We start from the raw sequence: 18,867 nt of genomic DNA on the forward strand, positions 1-18,867 counted from the left end.
AAGAACGAAATCGAAAGAAGTTTCAAAACGCTAGCTAAAAAGTTGTTATCTGAAAAACAACTAAAAAGCACGAAAGCGGAGACATAAAGTCAAAACGCTAGCTAAAAAGTTGTTATCCGAAAAACAACTAAAAAGCACGAAAGCGGAGACATAAAGTCAAAACGCTAGCTAAAAAGTTGTTATCCGAAAAACAACTAAAAAGCACGAAAGCGGAGACATAAAGTCAAAATGCTAGCTAAAAAGTTGTTATCCGAAAAACAACTAAAAAGCACGGAAGCGGAAACATAAAGTCAAAACGCTAGCTAAAAAGTTGTTATCCGAAAAACAACTAAAAAGCACGAAAGCGGAAACATAAAGTCAAAACGCTAGCTAAAAAGTTGTTATCCGAAAAACAACTAAAAAGCACGGAAGCGGAAACATAAAGTCAAAACGCTAGCTAAAAAGTTGTTATCCGAAAAACAACTAAAAAGCACGAAAGCGGAAACATAAAGTCAAAACGCTAGCTAAAAAGTTGTTATCCGAAAAACAACTAAAAAGCACGAAGGCAGAAACCAAAGGTCAAAACACAAACACCGCATAATAAAGTCACCACAAGTGGCTAAATAAAAGCAAAAAGTGTCCAAAAGTGTTCACAAAAGCCATCCAACAAAAAGCCCACAGGCCGGGCAAACCACTAAAAAGATCACAGAGGATCAAGGTCCTTTCCGGTCTCCGCATCAACAGAAGGCTGCGGAGGGAACATCAAAATCGGGACTGCATCGACAGCACCATCATCCCGGCTTGAAACCTCCACACCAGATCTATCCTCAGCCAAAGGTGAAGTCGGGTTCACAACCGGAACCTCGGGGTCGGACACCGGAGCCTTGTGGTCGGACACCGGAACCTCATCCTCGGCAGGAGCAGGAACAATCTTTCCCTCCACAACAATGTTTCCGTACTGAATAAGCTCAGATCCAGGTCGGGAGCAAGAACCCGGACCTGATCCCTCAAATTCACAAACATAGCATCCATACCCTTGGCCACATTATCTTCCAGCTCGTAAAAATCATCCCGAGCAGACTGCAACTTCTCCTTCGTCTCCACAAGCTCGGCATACAGCTTAGTATAGTTCTCCGTCGCCACCCTCGCCATCTCCTCAGATGTCTTCGCCGCCGCCACAGCCGCGGTGGCCCTAGTTTTCTCTTCCTCCAAAGAGGCCTCCAGCTCAGTAATCCTGGCAGCCTTCAGTTGACTAATCTTATCAAGCTCGGACCGTGCCTTCTCAAGTCGGGAGCTGGTCGCCCCAAGGGGAGCTTTCTTGAACTCCCGAGCAATAGCGGCATGAAGACTAGCCATCCGAACACAGCTCCGCGCCATATACTGAAAGTGATGCTCCATAGACGCATCATCAGTAGAAATAAAGGTCTGGGGGAGAATGTGCTGCTCAATCCAACCAAGAGCGTCAAAATCCTTATCATTGAAACCGGCAAGCTCTTGAGAGGTCTTCTGTTTCTTGGGGGGAGGACCCGAGGTCGAAGACGGGGAAAGGTGACCGGGTCCGGAGGTCGGAGGATCTTGAGTTATAGCTCGGAACTGAGGAGTCGGAATGGTCTTCGACCGAGTCTGAACACCCACGGTAGTCTTCTGCGGAGAAGATCGGGCAGAAGCCTCAGCCTCGATATTCCGAGCAGCCGCAGACTTCTTCGACCGACGAAGGAACTTCATGGAATCAGCCTGAGAAGACATCTCTGCAGAAACAAAAGAAAGGGATTATCACAACAGAAAAACCTCCAAAACGAAGCCAAAATACTAAGATGAAATCTCAAAGAGGTCGGGAACTACCTAACTCGGAACGGAGAAGGCTTGGATCTCCCAACATTTTCTTCGTATCCAAGTGAGGTGCCCGACCCCATAAACTGCTCAACACACCCACAAAAGCCTGCTCCACCTCATCTAGACTCTCAAAAGTATACTTAACCGACACTACATTCTCCTGCCAACAAAGAGGAAAAGAAGGCTCCCCACTCTCATCTAGAAAGAAAGGTCGGACATCTCCAGCAGCCCGGACCTTGAAATAGTAGTTCTTGAAATCATGAAACGACTCATCATACAAGGTACAAAACTTCTTTCCCTGGTTAGCCCTAAAAGAGACCCAGGACACCTTCCCAGCACCCGACCCCGGCTTCGTCAACACGAACAGATAGGAAAAAAGAGAAACAGAAGGGGAGACGCCCAAAAACTGACACAAAAGTTGAAACAGCTTTAAAAACGCCCAAGAATTTGGATGGAGTTGCGTAGGGGCAAGGTTACAAGACCAAAGGACCTCGGACTCCAAGTCGGTAAAAGGAAGTCGTACACCCAGCTTAGAGAAAAAACAATCGTAAGCATAAAAGAATAGCTTCTCGGAACTTTCTAAAGGCAGGAAGCACACTCTCTCCTCGGACTCCGGGGCTACTAGCTCATAATCCCGCTCAGACTCCCTGTTCTCACAAATACTACACTCCCTACGGAACCTAACTAGATACTCAGAATCTACAACAGAAGGGACCCTTAGAGGAACAGGATCTACCCAACCAAGACCACTCGGAATCTTGGTCGACATTGCTTGAAACACCTTTCGAGACATAAAAAATCTTGCCTACAAAGAAGAATACAACAGCAAGCCAAAAATCACATAATAGGCAGACAGCAAAAAACCCATTCAGCAGAAGCAAGAAAACAAAGTTCTTTTAGAAGAAAAAATGCAGTAACCCGAAAACAAAGTACCAAGAGAAAAGAGCCCCCCCCCACATACAAACAACCAAAACAATGGCGGCGCCTCTTTTCGGGGCAACCCCAGCATAGAAGAAAAAGAAACAAAAGCATATGTGCACAGCGAAAGTAAAGACGAGAAACAAACCTGGAAGAAAGGAAGAAGACGACGAGCTCCGATGCAAGAAGAACGAAAACAGCGGCGCAGAGGAAACCCGAAAAACAACGCACAGAAAGAATCGGAGAAGAAGAACAGAGAGAAAGAAGGAAGATGCTCGAAAGAGAGGTGGCGAAAAACCCAGAAAAAGGGAAAGGGAACAGAATAAACAAATAAAATGAGGAAAGGGGCAAATAAATAATGCCTTCACAGAGCCCGAACGGAAATCGAGGAGAAACGGTAAAAAGCAATAAATGCTGAAACGGCCATTTTCAAATTTTGAAAAGACGACTATGCCCGAGCTCGACCTCTCAAAAGGACGAACTCGGACAGGGGCACTGTTCATACCCTGACCGAGCTCTCCAAACTCGGGAAGTTCGCAGAAGGTCCGACCTCGTCCCAAAGGCCCACGCCTAAGGTCGGACCTCGGACAAATAAAGAAGAAGGCCCATCAAAAGGAACGAAGCCCAAAACCTAAAGGCCGAAAAAGGCCTAGGAAAGGCGGTTCCACAAAATATAGAGATAAGACTCCCAAAGATAAGATAAGATAAGAATATCTTATCCAGGGAAGATCACGACCAACCACTATAAATACACTGGAGCACCCAGGTATAACTCATACTCTAATTCTACTCAATATCTGCTTGGACCCATGCTAACTTAAGCATCGGAGTGTCATTGCAGGTACAACCCCCAGCCGCTCAGCACACCAAGCTCGGGTCACGGAACCCCTACCTCGGGTCTTGCCAGACGACCGAGCTACACGTTTCAGGTAACCCTCGGAACAGCGTCTATCACTAACGCCCCACAATCGCGAGTTTGAAGCTCGTCACAGTCATTCAATCCTTGAATCCTACTCGGGATACCACAGACAAGGTTCAGACTTTCTGGATTCTCAAGAATGCCGCCATCAATTCTTGCTTATACCACAAAGATTCTGATTAAGGAATCCAAGAGATAAACATTCAAGCCTTGTTTGCATGTAGAACGGAAGTAGTTGTCAGGCACATGTTCATAAGTGAGAATGATGATGAGCGTCACATAATCATCACATTCATCATGTTCTTGGGTGCAAATGAATATCTTAGAACAAGAATAAGCTGAATTGAATAGAAGAACAATAGTAATTGCATTAATACTCGAGGTACAGCAGAGCTCTACACCTTAATCTATGGTGTGTAGAAACTCCACCATTAAAAATACATAAGTAATAATGGTGATCATTGGCTTCAGTCCCAGAGAGGGAACCAGAAGAACCAAGATGAAAATACAATAGCAAAAGGTCTTATTTATAGAGAACTAGTAGCTTAGGGTTTACAAAAATGAGTAAATGACGTAAAAGTCCACTTCCGGGCCCACTTGGTGTGTGCTTGGGCTGAGCATTGAAGCTTTCATGTGTAGAGACTTTTCTTGGAGTTAAACGCCAGCTTTTGTGCCAGTTTGGGCGTTTAACTCCCACTTTTGTGCCAGTTCTGGCGTTTAACGCCGGGCAGTCTTGAGCTGATTTGGAACGCCGGTTTGGGGCATCAAATCTCAGGCAAAGTGTGAACTATTATATATTACTGGAAAGCCCAGGATGTCTACTTTCCAACGCAATTGAGAGCGCGCCAATTGGATTTCTCTAGCTCCAGAAAATCCACTTAGAGTGCAGGGAGGTCAGAATCCAACAGCATTTGCAGTCCTTTTCAGCCTCTGAATCAGATTTTTGCTCAGGTCCTTCAATTTCAGCCAGAAAATATTTGAAATCATAGAAAAACACACAAACTCATAGTAAAGTCCAGAAAAGTGAATTTTAAATAAAAAATAATAAAAATATAATAAAAACTAACTAAAACATACTAAAAACATACTAAAAACAATGCCAAAAAGCGTATAAATTATCCGCTCATCACAACACTAAACTTAAATTGTTGCTTGTCCCCAAGCAACTGAAAATCAAATAAGATAAAAAGAAGAGAATATGCAATGAATTCCAAAAACATCTATGAAGATCAGTATTAATTAGATGAGCGGGGCTTTTAGCTTTTTGCCTCTGAACAGTTTTGGCATCTCACTCTATCCTTTGAAATTCAGAATGATTGGCTTCTATAGGAACTCAGAATCCAGATAGTGTTATTGATTCTCCTAGTTAAGTATGATGATTCTTGAACACAACTACTTTATGAGTCTTGGCCGTGGCCCAAAGCACTCTGTCTTCCAGTATTACCACCGGATACATACATGCCACAGACACATAACTGGGTGAACCTTTTCAGATTGTGACTCAGCTTTGCTAGAGTCCCCAATTAGAGGTGTCCAGGGTTCTTAAGCACACTCTTTTTTTTGCCTTGGATCACGACTTTATTTTTACCCTTGCCTTTTGGTTTAAAGGGCTGTTGGCTTTTTCTGCTTGCTTTCTCTCTCTCTTTTTTTTTCGTATTCACTGCTTTTTCTTGCTTCAAGAATCATTTTTATGATTTTTCAGATCCTCAGTAACATGTCTCTTTTTTCATCATTCTTTCAAGAGCCAACAATTTTAACATTCATGAACAACAAATTCAAAAGACATATGCACTGTTCAAGCATACATTCAGAAATCAAAAGTATTGCCACCACATCAAAATAATTAATCTGTTATAAAATTCGAAATTCATGCAATTCTTCTCTTTTTCAATTAAGAACATTTTTCATTTAAGAAAGGTGATGGATTCATAGGACATTCATAACTTTAAGGCATAGACACTAAGACACTAATGATCATGTAATAAGACACAAACATAGATAAACATAAGCATAAAAATTCGAAAAACAGAAAAATAAAGAACAAGGAAATTAAAGAACGGGTCCACCTTAGTGATGGCGGCTTGTTCTTCCTCTTGAAGATCTTATGGAGTGCTGAAGCTCCTCAATGTCTCTTCCTTGCCTTTATTGCTCCTCTCTCATGATTCTTTGATCTTGTCTAATTTCATGGAGGAGGATGGAATGTTCTTGGTGCTCCACCTTTAGTTGTCCCATGTTGGAACTCAATTCTCCTAGGGAGGTATTGATTTGCTCCCAATAGTTTTGTGGAGGAAAGTGCATCCCTTGAGGCATATCAGGGATTTCATGATGAGGAATTTCCTCATGTCCATGTCTATGAGTGGGATCTCCTGTTTGCATTGAGCTCCTTCCACACAGATATCCATGAGGACTTGGTCCAACCTTTAATTAAAGTTGACCTTTTTTGAGTTTGAAAAGGGACCTCGGGGATCACCTTCTTCTTGGCCACAACTTCATAGAAGTGGTCTTGATGCACCCTTGAGATGAATCTCTCCATCTCCCATGACTCAAAAGTGGAAGCTTTTGCCTTCCCTTTCCTCTTTCTAGAAGTTTCTCCGGCCTTAGATGCCATAAATGGTTATGGAAAAACAAAAAGCAATACTTTTACCACACCAAACTTAGAAGGTTTGCTCGTCCTCGAGCAAAAGAAGAAAGAAGAGAGTAGAAGAAGAAGAAATAGAGGAGATGGAGGTGGCTTTATTTTTCGGCCAAGGGAGAGAAGTAGTGTGTAGGTTGTGTGAAAATGAAGGAGTGAAGATGGGTTTATATAGGGGTGGAGAGAGGGGTAAGGTTCGGCCATTATGGGTGGGTTTGGGAGGGAAAGTGGTTTGAATTTGAATGGTGAGTTAGGTGGGGTTTTATGAAGGATGGATGTGAGTAGTGAAGAGAATGGTGGGATTTGATAGGTGAGGGGTTTTTGGGGAAGAGGTGTTGAGGTGATTGGTGAATGGGAGAAGAAGAGAGAGAGTGGTGGGGTAGGTGGGGATCCTGTGGGGTCCACAGATCCTGAGGTGTCAAGGATAATTCATCCCTGCATCAAGTGGCGAGCAAAAATGCTCCTTCTGCCAATCCTGGCGTTAAACGCCGGGCTGGTGCCCATTTCTGGCGTTTAACGCCAGCTTCTTGCCCATTCCTAGCGATAAACGCCAGTCTGGTGCCCCTTTCTGGCGTTAAACGCCCAGAATGGTGCCAGTCTGGGCGTTAAACGCCCAGAATGGTGCCAGACTGGGCGTTAAACGCCCATTCTGCTATCTTCACTGGTGTTTAAACGCCAACAGATATTTCTCCAGGGTGTGCTATTTTTCTTTCTATTTTTCATGTTGTTTTTGCTTTTTCAATTGATTTTGTGACTTCCCATGATCATCAACCTATAAAAAAAACATAAAATAACAAAGGAAAATAGATAAATATAATATTGGGTTGCCTCCCAACAAGTGCTTCTTTAATGTCAGTAGCTTGACAGTGGGCTCTCATGGAGCCTCACAGATGTTCAGAGCAATGTTGGAACCTCCCAACACCAAACTTAGAGTTTGAATGAGGGGGTTCAACACCAAACTTAGAAGTTGGTTGTGGCCTCCCAACACAAAACTTAGAGTTTGACCGTGGGGGCTCTGTTTGACTCTGTTTTGAGGGAAGCTCTTCATGCTTCCTCTCCATGGTTATAGAGGGGTATCCTTGAGCCTTAAATACAAAGGATTCTTCATTCACTTGAATGATCAATTCTCCTCTGTCAACATTAATCACAGCCTTTGCTGTGGCTAGGAAAGGTCTGCCAAGGATGATGGATTCATCCATGCACTTCCCAGTCTCTAGGACTATGAAATCAGCAGGGATGTAATGGTCTTCAACCTTTACCAGAACATCCTCTACAAGTCCATAAGCTTGTTTTCTTGAATTGTCTGCCATCTCTAGTGAGATTCTTGCAGCTTGCACCTCAAAGATCCCTAGCTTCTCCATTACAAAGAGAGGCATGAGGTTTATGCTTGACCCTAGGTCACACAGAGCCTTCTCAAAGGTCATGGTGCCTATGGTACAAGGTATTGAGAACTTCCCAGGGTCCTGTCTCTTTTGAGGTAATCTCTGCCTAGTCAAGTCATCCAGTTCTTTAGTGAGCAAAGGGGGTTCATCCTCCCAAGTCTCATTACCAAATAACTTGTCATTTAGCTTCATGATTGCTCCAAGGTACTTAGCAACTTGCTCTTCAGTGACATATTCGTCCTCTTCAGAGGAAGAATACTCATTAGAGCTCATGAATGGCAGAAGTAATTCCAATGGAATCTCTATGGTCTCAGTGTTAGCCTCAGATTCCCATGGTTCCTCATTAGGGAACTTGGTGGACGAAATTGTGATCACATCAATGTAGTATTCTTTGTTGTTGTATGGAATCATTATTATGGCACTTATGTGTGGACACAACTCCGTTCAACTAACCAGCAAGTGTACTGGGTCGTCCAAGTAATACCTTACGTGAGTAAGGGTCGATCCCACAGAGATTGTTGGTATGAAGCAAGCTATGGTCATCTTGTAAATCCCAGTCAGGAGGATAAAATTATGGAATTTAGAAAATCAAATATGATTAATAAAAATAAACAAAAAATAAAATAGGATAGAGATACTTATGTAAATCAATAGTGAGAATTTCAGATAGGCGTGTGGAGATGCTAGAATCCTCTTGAAACTCTACTTCACTACTCACTCTTCCTTCAATCCTTCTTACTCCTTTCCATGGCAAGCTGTATGTAGGGCATCACCGTTGTCAATGGCTACATCCCATCCTCTCAGTGAAAACGTTCCTATGCTCTGTCACAGCACGGCTAATCATCTGTCGGTTCTCAATCAGGTTGGAATAGAATCCCTTGATTCTTTTGCGCTTGTCATCACGCCCAGCCTTCAGGAGTTTGAAGCTTGTCACAGTCATTCAATCCCAGAATCCTACTCGGAATACCATAGACAAGGTTTAGACTTTTCGGATCCTCATGAATGCCGCCATCTATCTAGCTTATACCACGAAGATTCTGTTGGGGAATCTAAGAGATATGCGCCCGGCCTAAAGTAGAACGGAAGTGGTTGTCAATCACGCGCGTTCATAGGTGAGAATGATGATGAGTGTCATGGATCATCACATTCATCAAGTTGAAGTGCAACGTATATCTTGGAATAAGAATAAAAGAGAATTGAATAAAAAGTAATAGTAATTGTATTGAAACTTGAGGTACAGCAGAGCTCCACACCCTTAATCTATGGTGTGTAGAAACTCCACTATTGAAAATACATAAGTGAAAGGTTCAGGCATGGCCGAATGGCCAGCCCCCAAAACGTGATCACAGGATTCCAAATACAATCCAGGATATGAATATGATAGTAAAAAGTTCTATTTATAATAAACTAGCTCCTAGGGTTTACATGAGTAAGTAATTGATGCATAAATCCACTTCCGGGGCCCACTTGGTGTATGCTTGGGCTGAGCTTGATCTATCCACGAGCTGAGGCTTTTCTTGGAGTTGAACTCCAAGTTATAACGTGTTTTGGGCGTTCAACTCCGGATCTTGACGTGTTTCTGGCGTTTAACTCCAGACAGCAGCATGTACTCGGCGTTCAACGCCAAGTTACGTCGTCAATTTCCGAATAAAGTATGGACTATTATATATTGCTGGAAAGCTCTAGATGTCTACTTTCCAACGCCGTTGAGAGCGCGCCATGTAAAGTTCTGTAGCTCCAGAAAATCCAATTCGAGTGTAGGGAGGTCAGATTCCAACAGCATCAGCAGTCCTTTTGTCAGCCTTTTTCAGAGTTTTGCTCAAGTCCCTCAATTTCAGCCATAAATTACCTGAAATCACAGAAAAACACACAAACTCATAGTAAAATCCAGAAATGTGAATTTAACATAAAAACTAATGAAAACATCCCTAAAAGTAGCTTAAACTTACTAAAAACTACCTAAAAACAATGCCAAAAAGCGTATAAATTATCCGCTCATCACAACACCAAACTTAAATTGTTGCTTGTCCCCAAGCAACTGAAAATCAATTAGGATAAAAAGAAGAGAAATATACTATAAATTTCAAAATATCAATGAAATATTAATTCTAATTAGATGAGCGGGACTTGTAGCTTTTTGCTTCTGAACAGTTTTTGGCATCTCACTTTTTCCTTTGAAGTTTAGAATGATTGGCTTCTCTAGGAACTTAGAATTTTGGATAGTGTTATTGATTTTCCTAGTTAAGCATGTTGATTCTTGAACACAGCTACTTATGAGTCTTGGCCGTGGCCCTAAGCATTTTGTTTTCCAGTATTACCACCGGATACACAAATGCCACAGACACATAACTGGGTGAACCTTTTCAGATTGTGACTCAGCTTTTGCTAGAGTCCCCAGTTAGTGGTGTCCAGAGCTCTTAAGCACACTCTTTTTTGCTTTGGATCACGACTTTAACCACTCAGTCTCAAACTTTTCACTTGGACCTTCATGACACAAGCACATGGTTAGGGACAGCTTGATTTAGCCGCTTAGGCCTGGATTTTATTTCCTTGGGCCCTCCTATCCATTGATGCTCAAAGCCTTGGATCCTTTTTACCCTTGCCTTTTGGTTTTAAGGGCTACTGGCTTTTTCTGCTTGCTTTTTCTTTTTCTTTCTATTTTTTTTCGCCAATTTTTTTTTCGCCATTCACTGCTTTTTCTTGCTTCAAGAATCAATTTCATGATTTTTCAGATCATTAATAACATTTCTCTTTGTTCATCATTCTTTCAAGAGCCAACAGTTTTAACATTCATAAACAACAAGATCAAAAGACATATGCACTGTTCAAGCATTCATTCATAAAACAAAAAGTATTGTCACCACATCAATATAATTAAATTGAATTCAAGGATAAATTCGAAATTCATGTACTTCTTGTTCTTTTGAATTAAAACATTTTTCATTTAAGAGAGGTGAAGGATTAATGGAATCTATTCATAGCTTTAAGACATAGTTACTAACTACTAATGATCATGTAATAAAGACACAAACATTAGATAGACATGAAGCATAAAAATCGAAAAAGCAGAGAAAATAAGAACAAGGAATGAGTCCACCTGAGTGAGGGTGGCGCCTTCTTGAAGGTCCAATGGTGCTTTTTGAGCTCCTTTATGTCTCTTCCTTGCTTCAACAAGAGTGCCTTTTTCTTTATTCCTGCTCATATGAAAGAGAAGAGAAAAAGAAAAGGAAGAGGAATCTTCTATGTTACAGTATAGAGATTCCTTTATGTTAGTAGAAAAAGAAAGGGGATAAGGAAAGGAGAATGGTTCAGATTTTTAGATGAAGAGAAGTGAAGAGAAGTGTTAGTAAATAATTAATTAATAAAATAAGAAAAGAGAGGGAGAATTTTCGAAAATAATTTTGAAAAAGGGGTTAGTAATTTTTTAAAATTAAAGATAAGATAAGATTAAAATTAAAATTTAAAACAAAAGAATTTTGAAAAAGAGGTGAGATATTTTCGAAAATTAGAGAGGGAAAAGTAGTTAGGTGGTTTTGAAAAAGATAAGAAACAAACAACAAGTTAGTTAGTTGATTGAAAAAGATTTGAAACCAAATTTGAAAAGATAAGAAGATAAGAAGTTTAGATAAGATATTTTGAAATCAAAAAAAGATAAGATAAAAAGATAATTTTTTTTTAATTTTTTTTTTGAAAAAGATAAGATAAGAGATAAAAAAGATTTAATTTAAAAATTTGAAATTATTTACTTCACTAACAAGAAACTACAAGATAAGATTCTAGAACTTAAAGATTGAACCTTTCTTAGCAAGAAAGTAACAAACTTCAAATTTTTGAATCAAAACATTAATTATTGATTATATTTTCGAAAATATGATGTAAAAGATAAGAAAAAGATTTTGAAAAATATTTTTAAAAAAAAATTTCGAAAATTATAAAAAAATGAAAAAGATGTGATTTTTGAAAAAGATTTGAAAAGATAAGATTTTTAAAATTGAAAATTTGACTTGACTTGTAAGAAACAACTAATTTTTAAAATTTTTGACCAAGTCAACCCAAAATTTCGAAAATTTGGAGAAAATTAAGGAAAAGATATTTTTTTGAATTTTTTGAATTTTTAATATGAGAGAGAAAACATAAAAATGACCCAAAACATGAAAATTTTGGATCAAAACACATGATGCATGCAAGAACACTATGAATGTCAAGATGAACACCAAGAACACTTTGAAGATCATGATGAACATCAAGAACATATTTTTGAAAAATTTTTAATGCAAAGAAAACATGCAAGACACCAAACTTAGAAATATTTAATGCATGGACTCTAACAAACGAAAAATGCATATGAAAAAACAAACAACACAAAGCAAGAAAACATCAAGATCAAACAAGAAGACTTGTCAAGAACAACTGAAGATCATGAAGAACACCATGAATGCATGGGATTTTCGAAAAAAAATGCAAGAAAAATTTTTAAAGCATGCATTGACACCAAACTTAAAAATTGACTCAAGACTCAAACAAGAAACACAAAATAATTTTTTTATTTTTATGATTTTATGAATTTTTTTGAATTTTTATTAATTTTTTCGAAAATAAAGTTTAGAAAAACGAAAAATAAAAGAAAAATTTTGAAAAGATTTTTGAAAAGAAAATTACCTAATCTGAGCAACAAGATGAACCGTCAGTTGTCCATACTCGAACAATCCCCGGCAACGGCGCCAAAAACTTGGTGGACGAAATTGTGATCACATCAATGTAGTATTCTTTGTTGTTGTATGGAATCATTATTATGGCACTTATGTGTGGACACAACTCCGTTCAACTAACCAGCAAGTGTACTGGGTCGTCCAAGTAATACCTTACGTGAGTAGGGTCGATCCCACAGAGATTGTTGGTATGAAGCAAGCTATGGTCATCTTGTAAATCCCAGTCAGGAGGATAAAATTATGGAATTTAGAAAATCAAATATGATTAATAAAAATAAACAAAAATAAAATAGGATAGAGATACTTATGTAAATCAATAGTGGGAATTTCAGATAGGCGTGTGGAGATGCTAGAATCCTCTGAAACTTACTTCACTACTCACTCTTCCTTCAATCCTTCTTACTCCTTTCCATGGCAAGCTGTATGTAGGGCATCACCATTGTCAATGGCTACATCCCATCCTCTCAGTGAAACGTTCCTATGCTCTGTCACAGCACGGCTAATCATCTGTCGGTTCTCAATCAGGTTGGAATAGAATCCCTTGATTCTTTTGCGCTTGTCATCACGCCCAGCCTTCAGGAGTTTGAAGCTCGTCACAGTCATTCAATCCCAGAATCCTACTCGGAATACCATAGACAAGGTTTAGACTTTCCGGATCCTCATGAATGCCGCCATCTATCTAGCTTATACCACGAAGATTCTGTTGGGGAATCTAAGAGATATGCGCCCGGCCTAAAGTAGAACGGAAGTGGTTGTCAATCACGCGCGTTCATAGGTGAGAATGATGATGAGTGTCACGGATCATCACATTCATCAAGTTGAAGTGCAACGTATATCTTGGAATAAGAATAAAAGAGAATTGAATAAAAAGTAATAGTAATTGTATTGAAACTTGAGGTACAGCAGAGCTCCACACCCTTAATCTATGGTGTGTAGAAACTCCACTGTTGAAAATACATAAGTGAAAGGTTCAGGCATGGCCGAATGGCCAGCCTCCAAAACGTGATCACAGGATTCCAAATACAATCCAGGATATGAATATGATAGTAAAAAGTTCTATTTATAATAAACTAGCTCCTAGGGTTTACATGAGTAAGTAATTGATGCATAAATCCACTTCCGGGGCCCACTTGGTGTATGCTTGGGCTGATCTTGATCTATCCACGAGCTGAGGCTTTTTTTGGAGTTGAACTCCAAGTTATAACGTGTTTTGGGCGTTCAACTCCGGATCTTGACGTGTTTCTGGCGTTTAACTCCAGACAGCAGCATGTACTTGGCGTTCAACGCCATGTTACGTCGTCAATTTCCGAATAAAGTATGGACTATTATATATTGCTGGAAAGCTATGGATGTCTACTTTCCAACGCCGTTGAGAGCGCGCCATTTGAAGTTCTGTAGCTCCAGAAAATCCAATTCGAGTGCAGGGAGGTCAGATTCCAACAGCATCAGCAGTCCTTTTGTCAGCCTTTTTCAGAGTTTTGCTCAAGTCCCTCAATTTCAGCCATAAATTACCTGAAATCACAGAAAAACACACAAACTCATAGTAAAATCCAGAAATGTGAATTTAACATAAAAACTAATGAAAACATCCCTAAAAGTAGCTTAAACTTACTAAAAACTACCTAAAAACAATGCCAAAAAGTGTATAAATTATCCGCTCATCAGAACTCATTGGAGGCCAGTGGACGTCCATTGAGGTCTTCCTCATTGGCGATCACTGTCTCTTCCTCCTCTCCAAAATCGGCCATGTTGATGGCCTTGCACTCTCCTTTTGGACTCTCTTCTGTATTGCTTGGAAGAGTACTAGGAGGGAGTTTAGTAACTTTCTTACTCAGCTGACCCACTTGTGCCTCCAAGTTTCTAATGGAGGACCTTGTTTCAGTCATGAAACTTTGAGTGGTTTTGATTAGATCAGAGACCATGGTTGCTAAGTCAGAGTGGCTCTGCTTAGAATTCCCTGTCTGTTGCTGAGAAGATGATGGAAAAGGCTTGCCATTGCCAAACCTGTTTCTTCCACCATTATTGTTGTTGAAACCTTGTTGAGGTCTCTGTTGATCCTTCCATGAGAGATTTGGATGATTTCTCCATGAAGGATTATAGGTGTTTCCATAGGGTTCTCCCATGTAATTCACCTCTTCCATTGATGGGTTCTCAGGATCATAAGCTTCTTCTTCAGATGAAGCGTCCTTAGTACTACCTGGTGCACTTTGCATTCCAGACAGACTTTGAGAAATCATATTGACTTGCTGAGTCAATATTTTGTTCTGAGCCAATATGGCATTCAGAGTATCATTCTCAAGAACTCCTTTCTTCTGATTCATCCCATTGATCACAGGATTCCTTTCAGAAGTGTACATGAATTGGTTATTTGCAACCATTTCAATGAGTTCTTGAGCTTCTGCAGGCGTCTTCTTTAGATGAAGAGATCCTCCAGCAGAGCTGTCCAATGAAATCTTGGACAGTTCAGACAGACCATCATAGAAGATACCTATGATGCTCCATTCAGAAAGCATGTCAGAAAGACACTTTCTGATCAATTGTTTGTATCTTTCCCAAGCTTCATAGAGGGATTCACCTTCCTTCTGACTGAAGGTTTGGACTTCCACTCTAAGCTTACTCAATTTTTGAGGTGGAAAGAACTTTGCCAAGAAGGCATTGACTAGCTTTTCCCAAGAGTTCAGGCTTTCTTTAGGTTGTGAGTCCAACCATATCCTAGCTCTGTCTCTTACAGCAAAAGGGAATAGCATAAGTCTGTAGACCTCAGGGTCAACCCCATTGGTCTTGACAGTGTCACAGATTTGCAAGAACTCAGCTAAAAATTGATGAGGATCTTCCAATGGAAGTCTATGAAACTTACAATTCTGTTGTATTAGATAAACTAATTGAGGCTTAAGCTCAAAGTTGTTTGCCCCAATGGCAGGGATTGAGATGCTTCTCCCATAGAAGTCGGGAGTAGGTGCAGTAAAGTCACCCAGCACCTTCCTTGCATTGTTGGCATTGTTGTTGTTTTCGGCTGCCATGTCTTCTTCTTGTTTGAAGATTTCTGTTAGGTCCTCTCCAGAGAGTAGTGCTTTAGCTTCTCTTAGCTTCCACTTCAAGGTCCTTTCGGGTTCAGGGTCAGCCTCAACAAGAATGCTTTTGTCTTTGTTCCTGCTCATATGAAAGAGAAGAGAACAAGAAAATATGGAATCCTCTATGTCACAGTATAGAGATTCCTTGATGTGTCAGAGGAAAAGAAGAATAGAAGGAGGAGGTAGAAGAATTCGAACATATCAAGAGGGATAGTGTTCGAATTGTGCATTGAGGAGGAGTGTTAGTCCATAAATAGAAGGATTTGAGAAGATGGGAGGAAATTTTCGAAACTTAAAGTGAATTAATTAAAAGAAATTTTGAAAAATGGTAATTGATTTTCGAAAACTAAGATTGGGAAAGAAATTAAGTGATTTTTGAAAAAGATTTTTGAAAGTAGAAATCAAAAAGATATGATTGAAAATTAATTTTGAAAAAGATGTGATTGAAAAGATATGATTGAAAAGATATGATGGAAAAACAATTTAAAAATATTTGATTTTTTAAAATTATTGACTTGGCTAACAAGAAGTTTAAAAGATATGATTCAGACATTAAACCTTTCTCAACAGAAAAGGCAACATACTTAAAATGTTGAATCAAATCATTAATTGTTAGCAAGTATTTTTGAAAATGGAAAGAAATTGATTTTGAAAATATATGATTGAAAAGATATGATTTGAAAAAGATTTGATTTTGAAAAATTATGAAAACTTGAAAAAAATTTGAATTAAAAACAGAATCTTCCCTCTTGTGCCATCCTGGCGTTAAACGCCCAGAATGGTATCCATTCTGGCGTTTAACGCTCAAAATGCTACCTTTTGGGCGTTAAACGCCCAGCCAGGTATCCTGGCTGGCGTTTAAACGCCAGTTTTCCTTCCTCACTGGGCATTTTGAACGCCCAGCTTTTTCTGTGTAATTCCTCTGCTGTATGTTCTGAATCTTCAATTCTCTGTATTATTGACTTGAAAAGACACAAATTAATTTTTTTTTTTTTGAATTTTTAATGATGAGGAATAATCAAAATGCAACTAAAATCAAATAAACAATGCATGCAAGACACCAAACTTAGAAGTTTGTATACTATTGACACTAACAAATTGAGAATGCATATGAGAAACAACAAAACACTTAAGACAAGATAATTTAAAGATTAGAGTAAGGAAATCATCAAGAACAACATGAAGATCAATGAAGACACATGATTGAATTCGAAAAAAATGCAAGAAGAATAGAAACACGCAATTGACACCAAACTTAAAATGAGACACTAGACTCAACAAGAAACATAAAATATTTTTGGTTTTTATGATTTTATAAATTTTTTTGGATTTTTCGAAAATTATATGGAAAAGAAAATAAAGAGATTCAAAATTTTTAATAAGAATTCCAGGAATCATGCAATGTTAGTCTAAAGCTTTAGTCTAAAGAAATTAGACATGGCTAGCCAAGCTTCAGTAGGACATTGCATTCAAGAGCTGAATTGATGAGAATCAATTAGCTTTGGTGATGATAAGAACATCACCTTGAAACTCTAGAATTCATTCTTAAAAATTCTGAAGAAAAATACCTAATCTAAGCAACAAGATGAACCGTCAGTTGTCCAAACTCAAACAATCCCCGGCAACGGCGCCAAAAACTTGGTGCGCGGAATTGTAATCATCAATGGCGCCATCAACATGGTACGCTCAATTGCAATCTCAACTCTTTATCACAACTTCGCACAACTAACCAGCAAGTGCACTGGGTCGTCCAAGTAATAAACCTTACGCGAGTAAGGGTCGATCCCATGGAGATTGTTGGTATGAAGCAAGCTATGGTCATCTTGTAAATCTCAGTCAGGCGGATTCAAATGGTTATGGAGGATTGATAAAACATAAAATAAAGATAGAGATACTTATGTAATTCATTGGTGAGAGCTTCAGATAAGCGTATGGAGATGCTTTGTCCCTTCCGTCTCTCTGCTTTCCTACTGTCTTCATCCAATCCTTCTTACTCCTTTCCATGGCAAGCTGTATGTTGGGCATCACCATTGTCAATGGCTACAGTCCCGTCCTCTCAGTGAAAATGTTCAACGCGCTCTGAACATCCACTTACTGCTTGTATTTTTCCCAAGCTTCATAGAGGGATTCACAATCTTTTTGCTTGAAGGTCTGAACATCCATTCTAAGCTTGCTCAGCTTTTGAGAAGGAAAGAATTTAACCAAGAAGGCCGTGACCAGCTTATCCCAAGAGTCCAGGCTATCCTTAGGTTGTGAGTTCAACCATGTTCTAGCTCTGTCTCTTACAGCAAAAGGGAAAAGCATGAGCCTGTAGACTTCAGGATCTACTCCATTAGTCTTAACAGTCTCACAGATCTACAAGAACTCAGTTAAAAACATGTAGGGATCTTTTGATGGAAGTCCATGAAACTTGCAGATTTATTGCATTAGAACAACTAGTTGAGGTTTCAGCTCAAAATTATTTGCTCCAATGGCAGGTGATGTGTGGAAAGCGATCCAACACAAAACTCACCGGCAAGTGTACCGGGTCGCATCAAGTAATAATAACTCACGGGAGTGAGGTCGATCCCACAGGGATTGAAGGATTGAGCAATTTTAGTTTAGTGGTTGATTTAGTCAAGCAAACAAGAGTTGATTTGAGTGATTTGTGATTGACAGAAGCTAAATTGCATGAATTGTAAAGGGAGAGGGATGAATTGCAGTAAATTAAAGAGAACGGAAAGTAAAAGTGCTAAATCTTAAAGAACAAGTAAAGTAAATGACAGAAACTTAAAGTGCAAAAAATGTAAATTGCAGAAGCTTAGAGTGCAAGAAATGTAAATTGCTTGAATATTAAAGGGATCGGGGAACTGGGATTGCAGAAATTTAACAAGGAAAAATAAATTGCAACAAGCAGGAAAGTAAAAAGTGGATTAAGTTGAAACAGAATTCAAACAGAAGAACAAATTGGCTTGAAGAAGCCTCAACAATTAAACAGAAAGAAAATGCAAGATCTCAGGGGTCAAGAGACTAGAAAACCAAGTCTAGATCTCACTGCCTTCCTTGATCCAATTCAGAAATCAATTGCAAGAAAATTTAAGATCAAACAGTAGAAGAACTAAATTCAATTCTCAATTTCTCAAATGGTGCAGTAAACAAAAATAGAGAGAGATCTTAAGGTGAGATTGAGACAGAATTTCCTCAATTCTCAACACCCAAGACTCAAGCTAAGTGTGCAGAAAAGAAAACAAGAAACTCCAGAGGAAGAGAATTCAATTCTCCTTCCCAACTCTCCCGAAAACTCTAAATCTCAATAGCCACAATAAGAAAAATAAAACTGAGCTCTCCACTGTAAGTCTTCTAAAAAAAATTCTAAAAAGGAAAAAACTCCCTAAACTTTAAATCCTAAGCTATTTATACACTCTCTTCAAATGATCATGGAGCC

Source organism: Arachis stenosperma, chromosome 10 (genome assembly GCF_014773155.1).
Source record: "Arachis stenosperma cultivar V10309 chromosome 10, arast.V10309.gnm1.PFL2, whole genome shotgun sequence".
Taxonomy (NCBI): domain Eukaryota; kingdom Viridiplantae; phylum Streptophyta; class Magnoliopsida; order Fabales; family Fabaceae; genus Arachis; species Arachis stenosperma.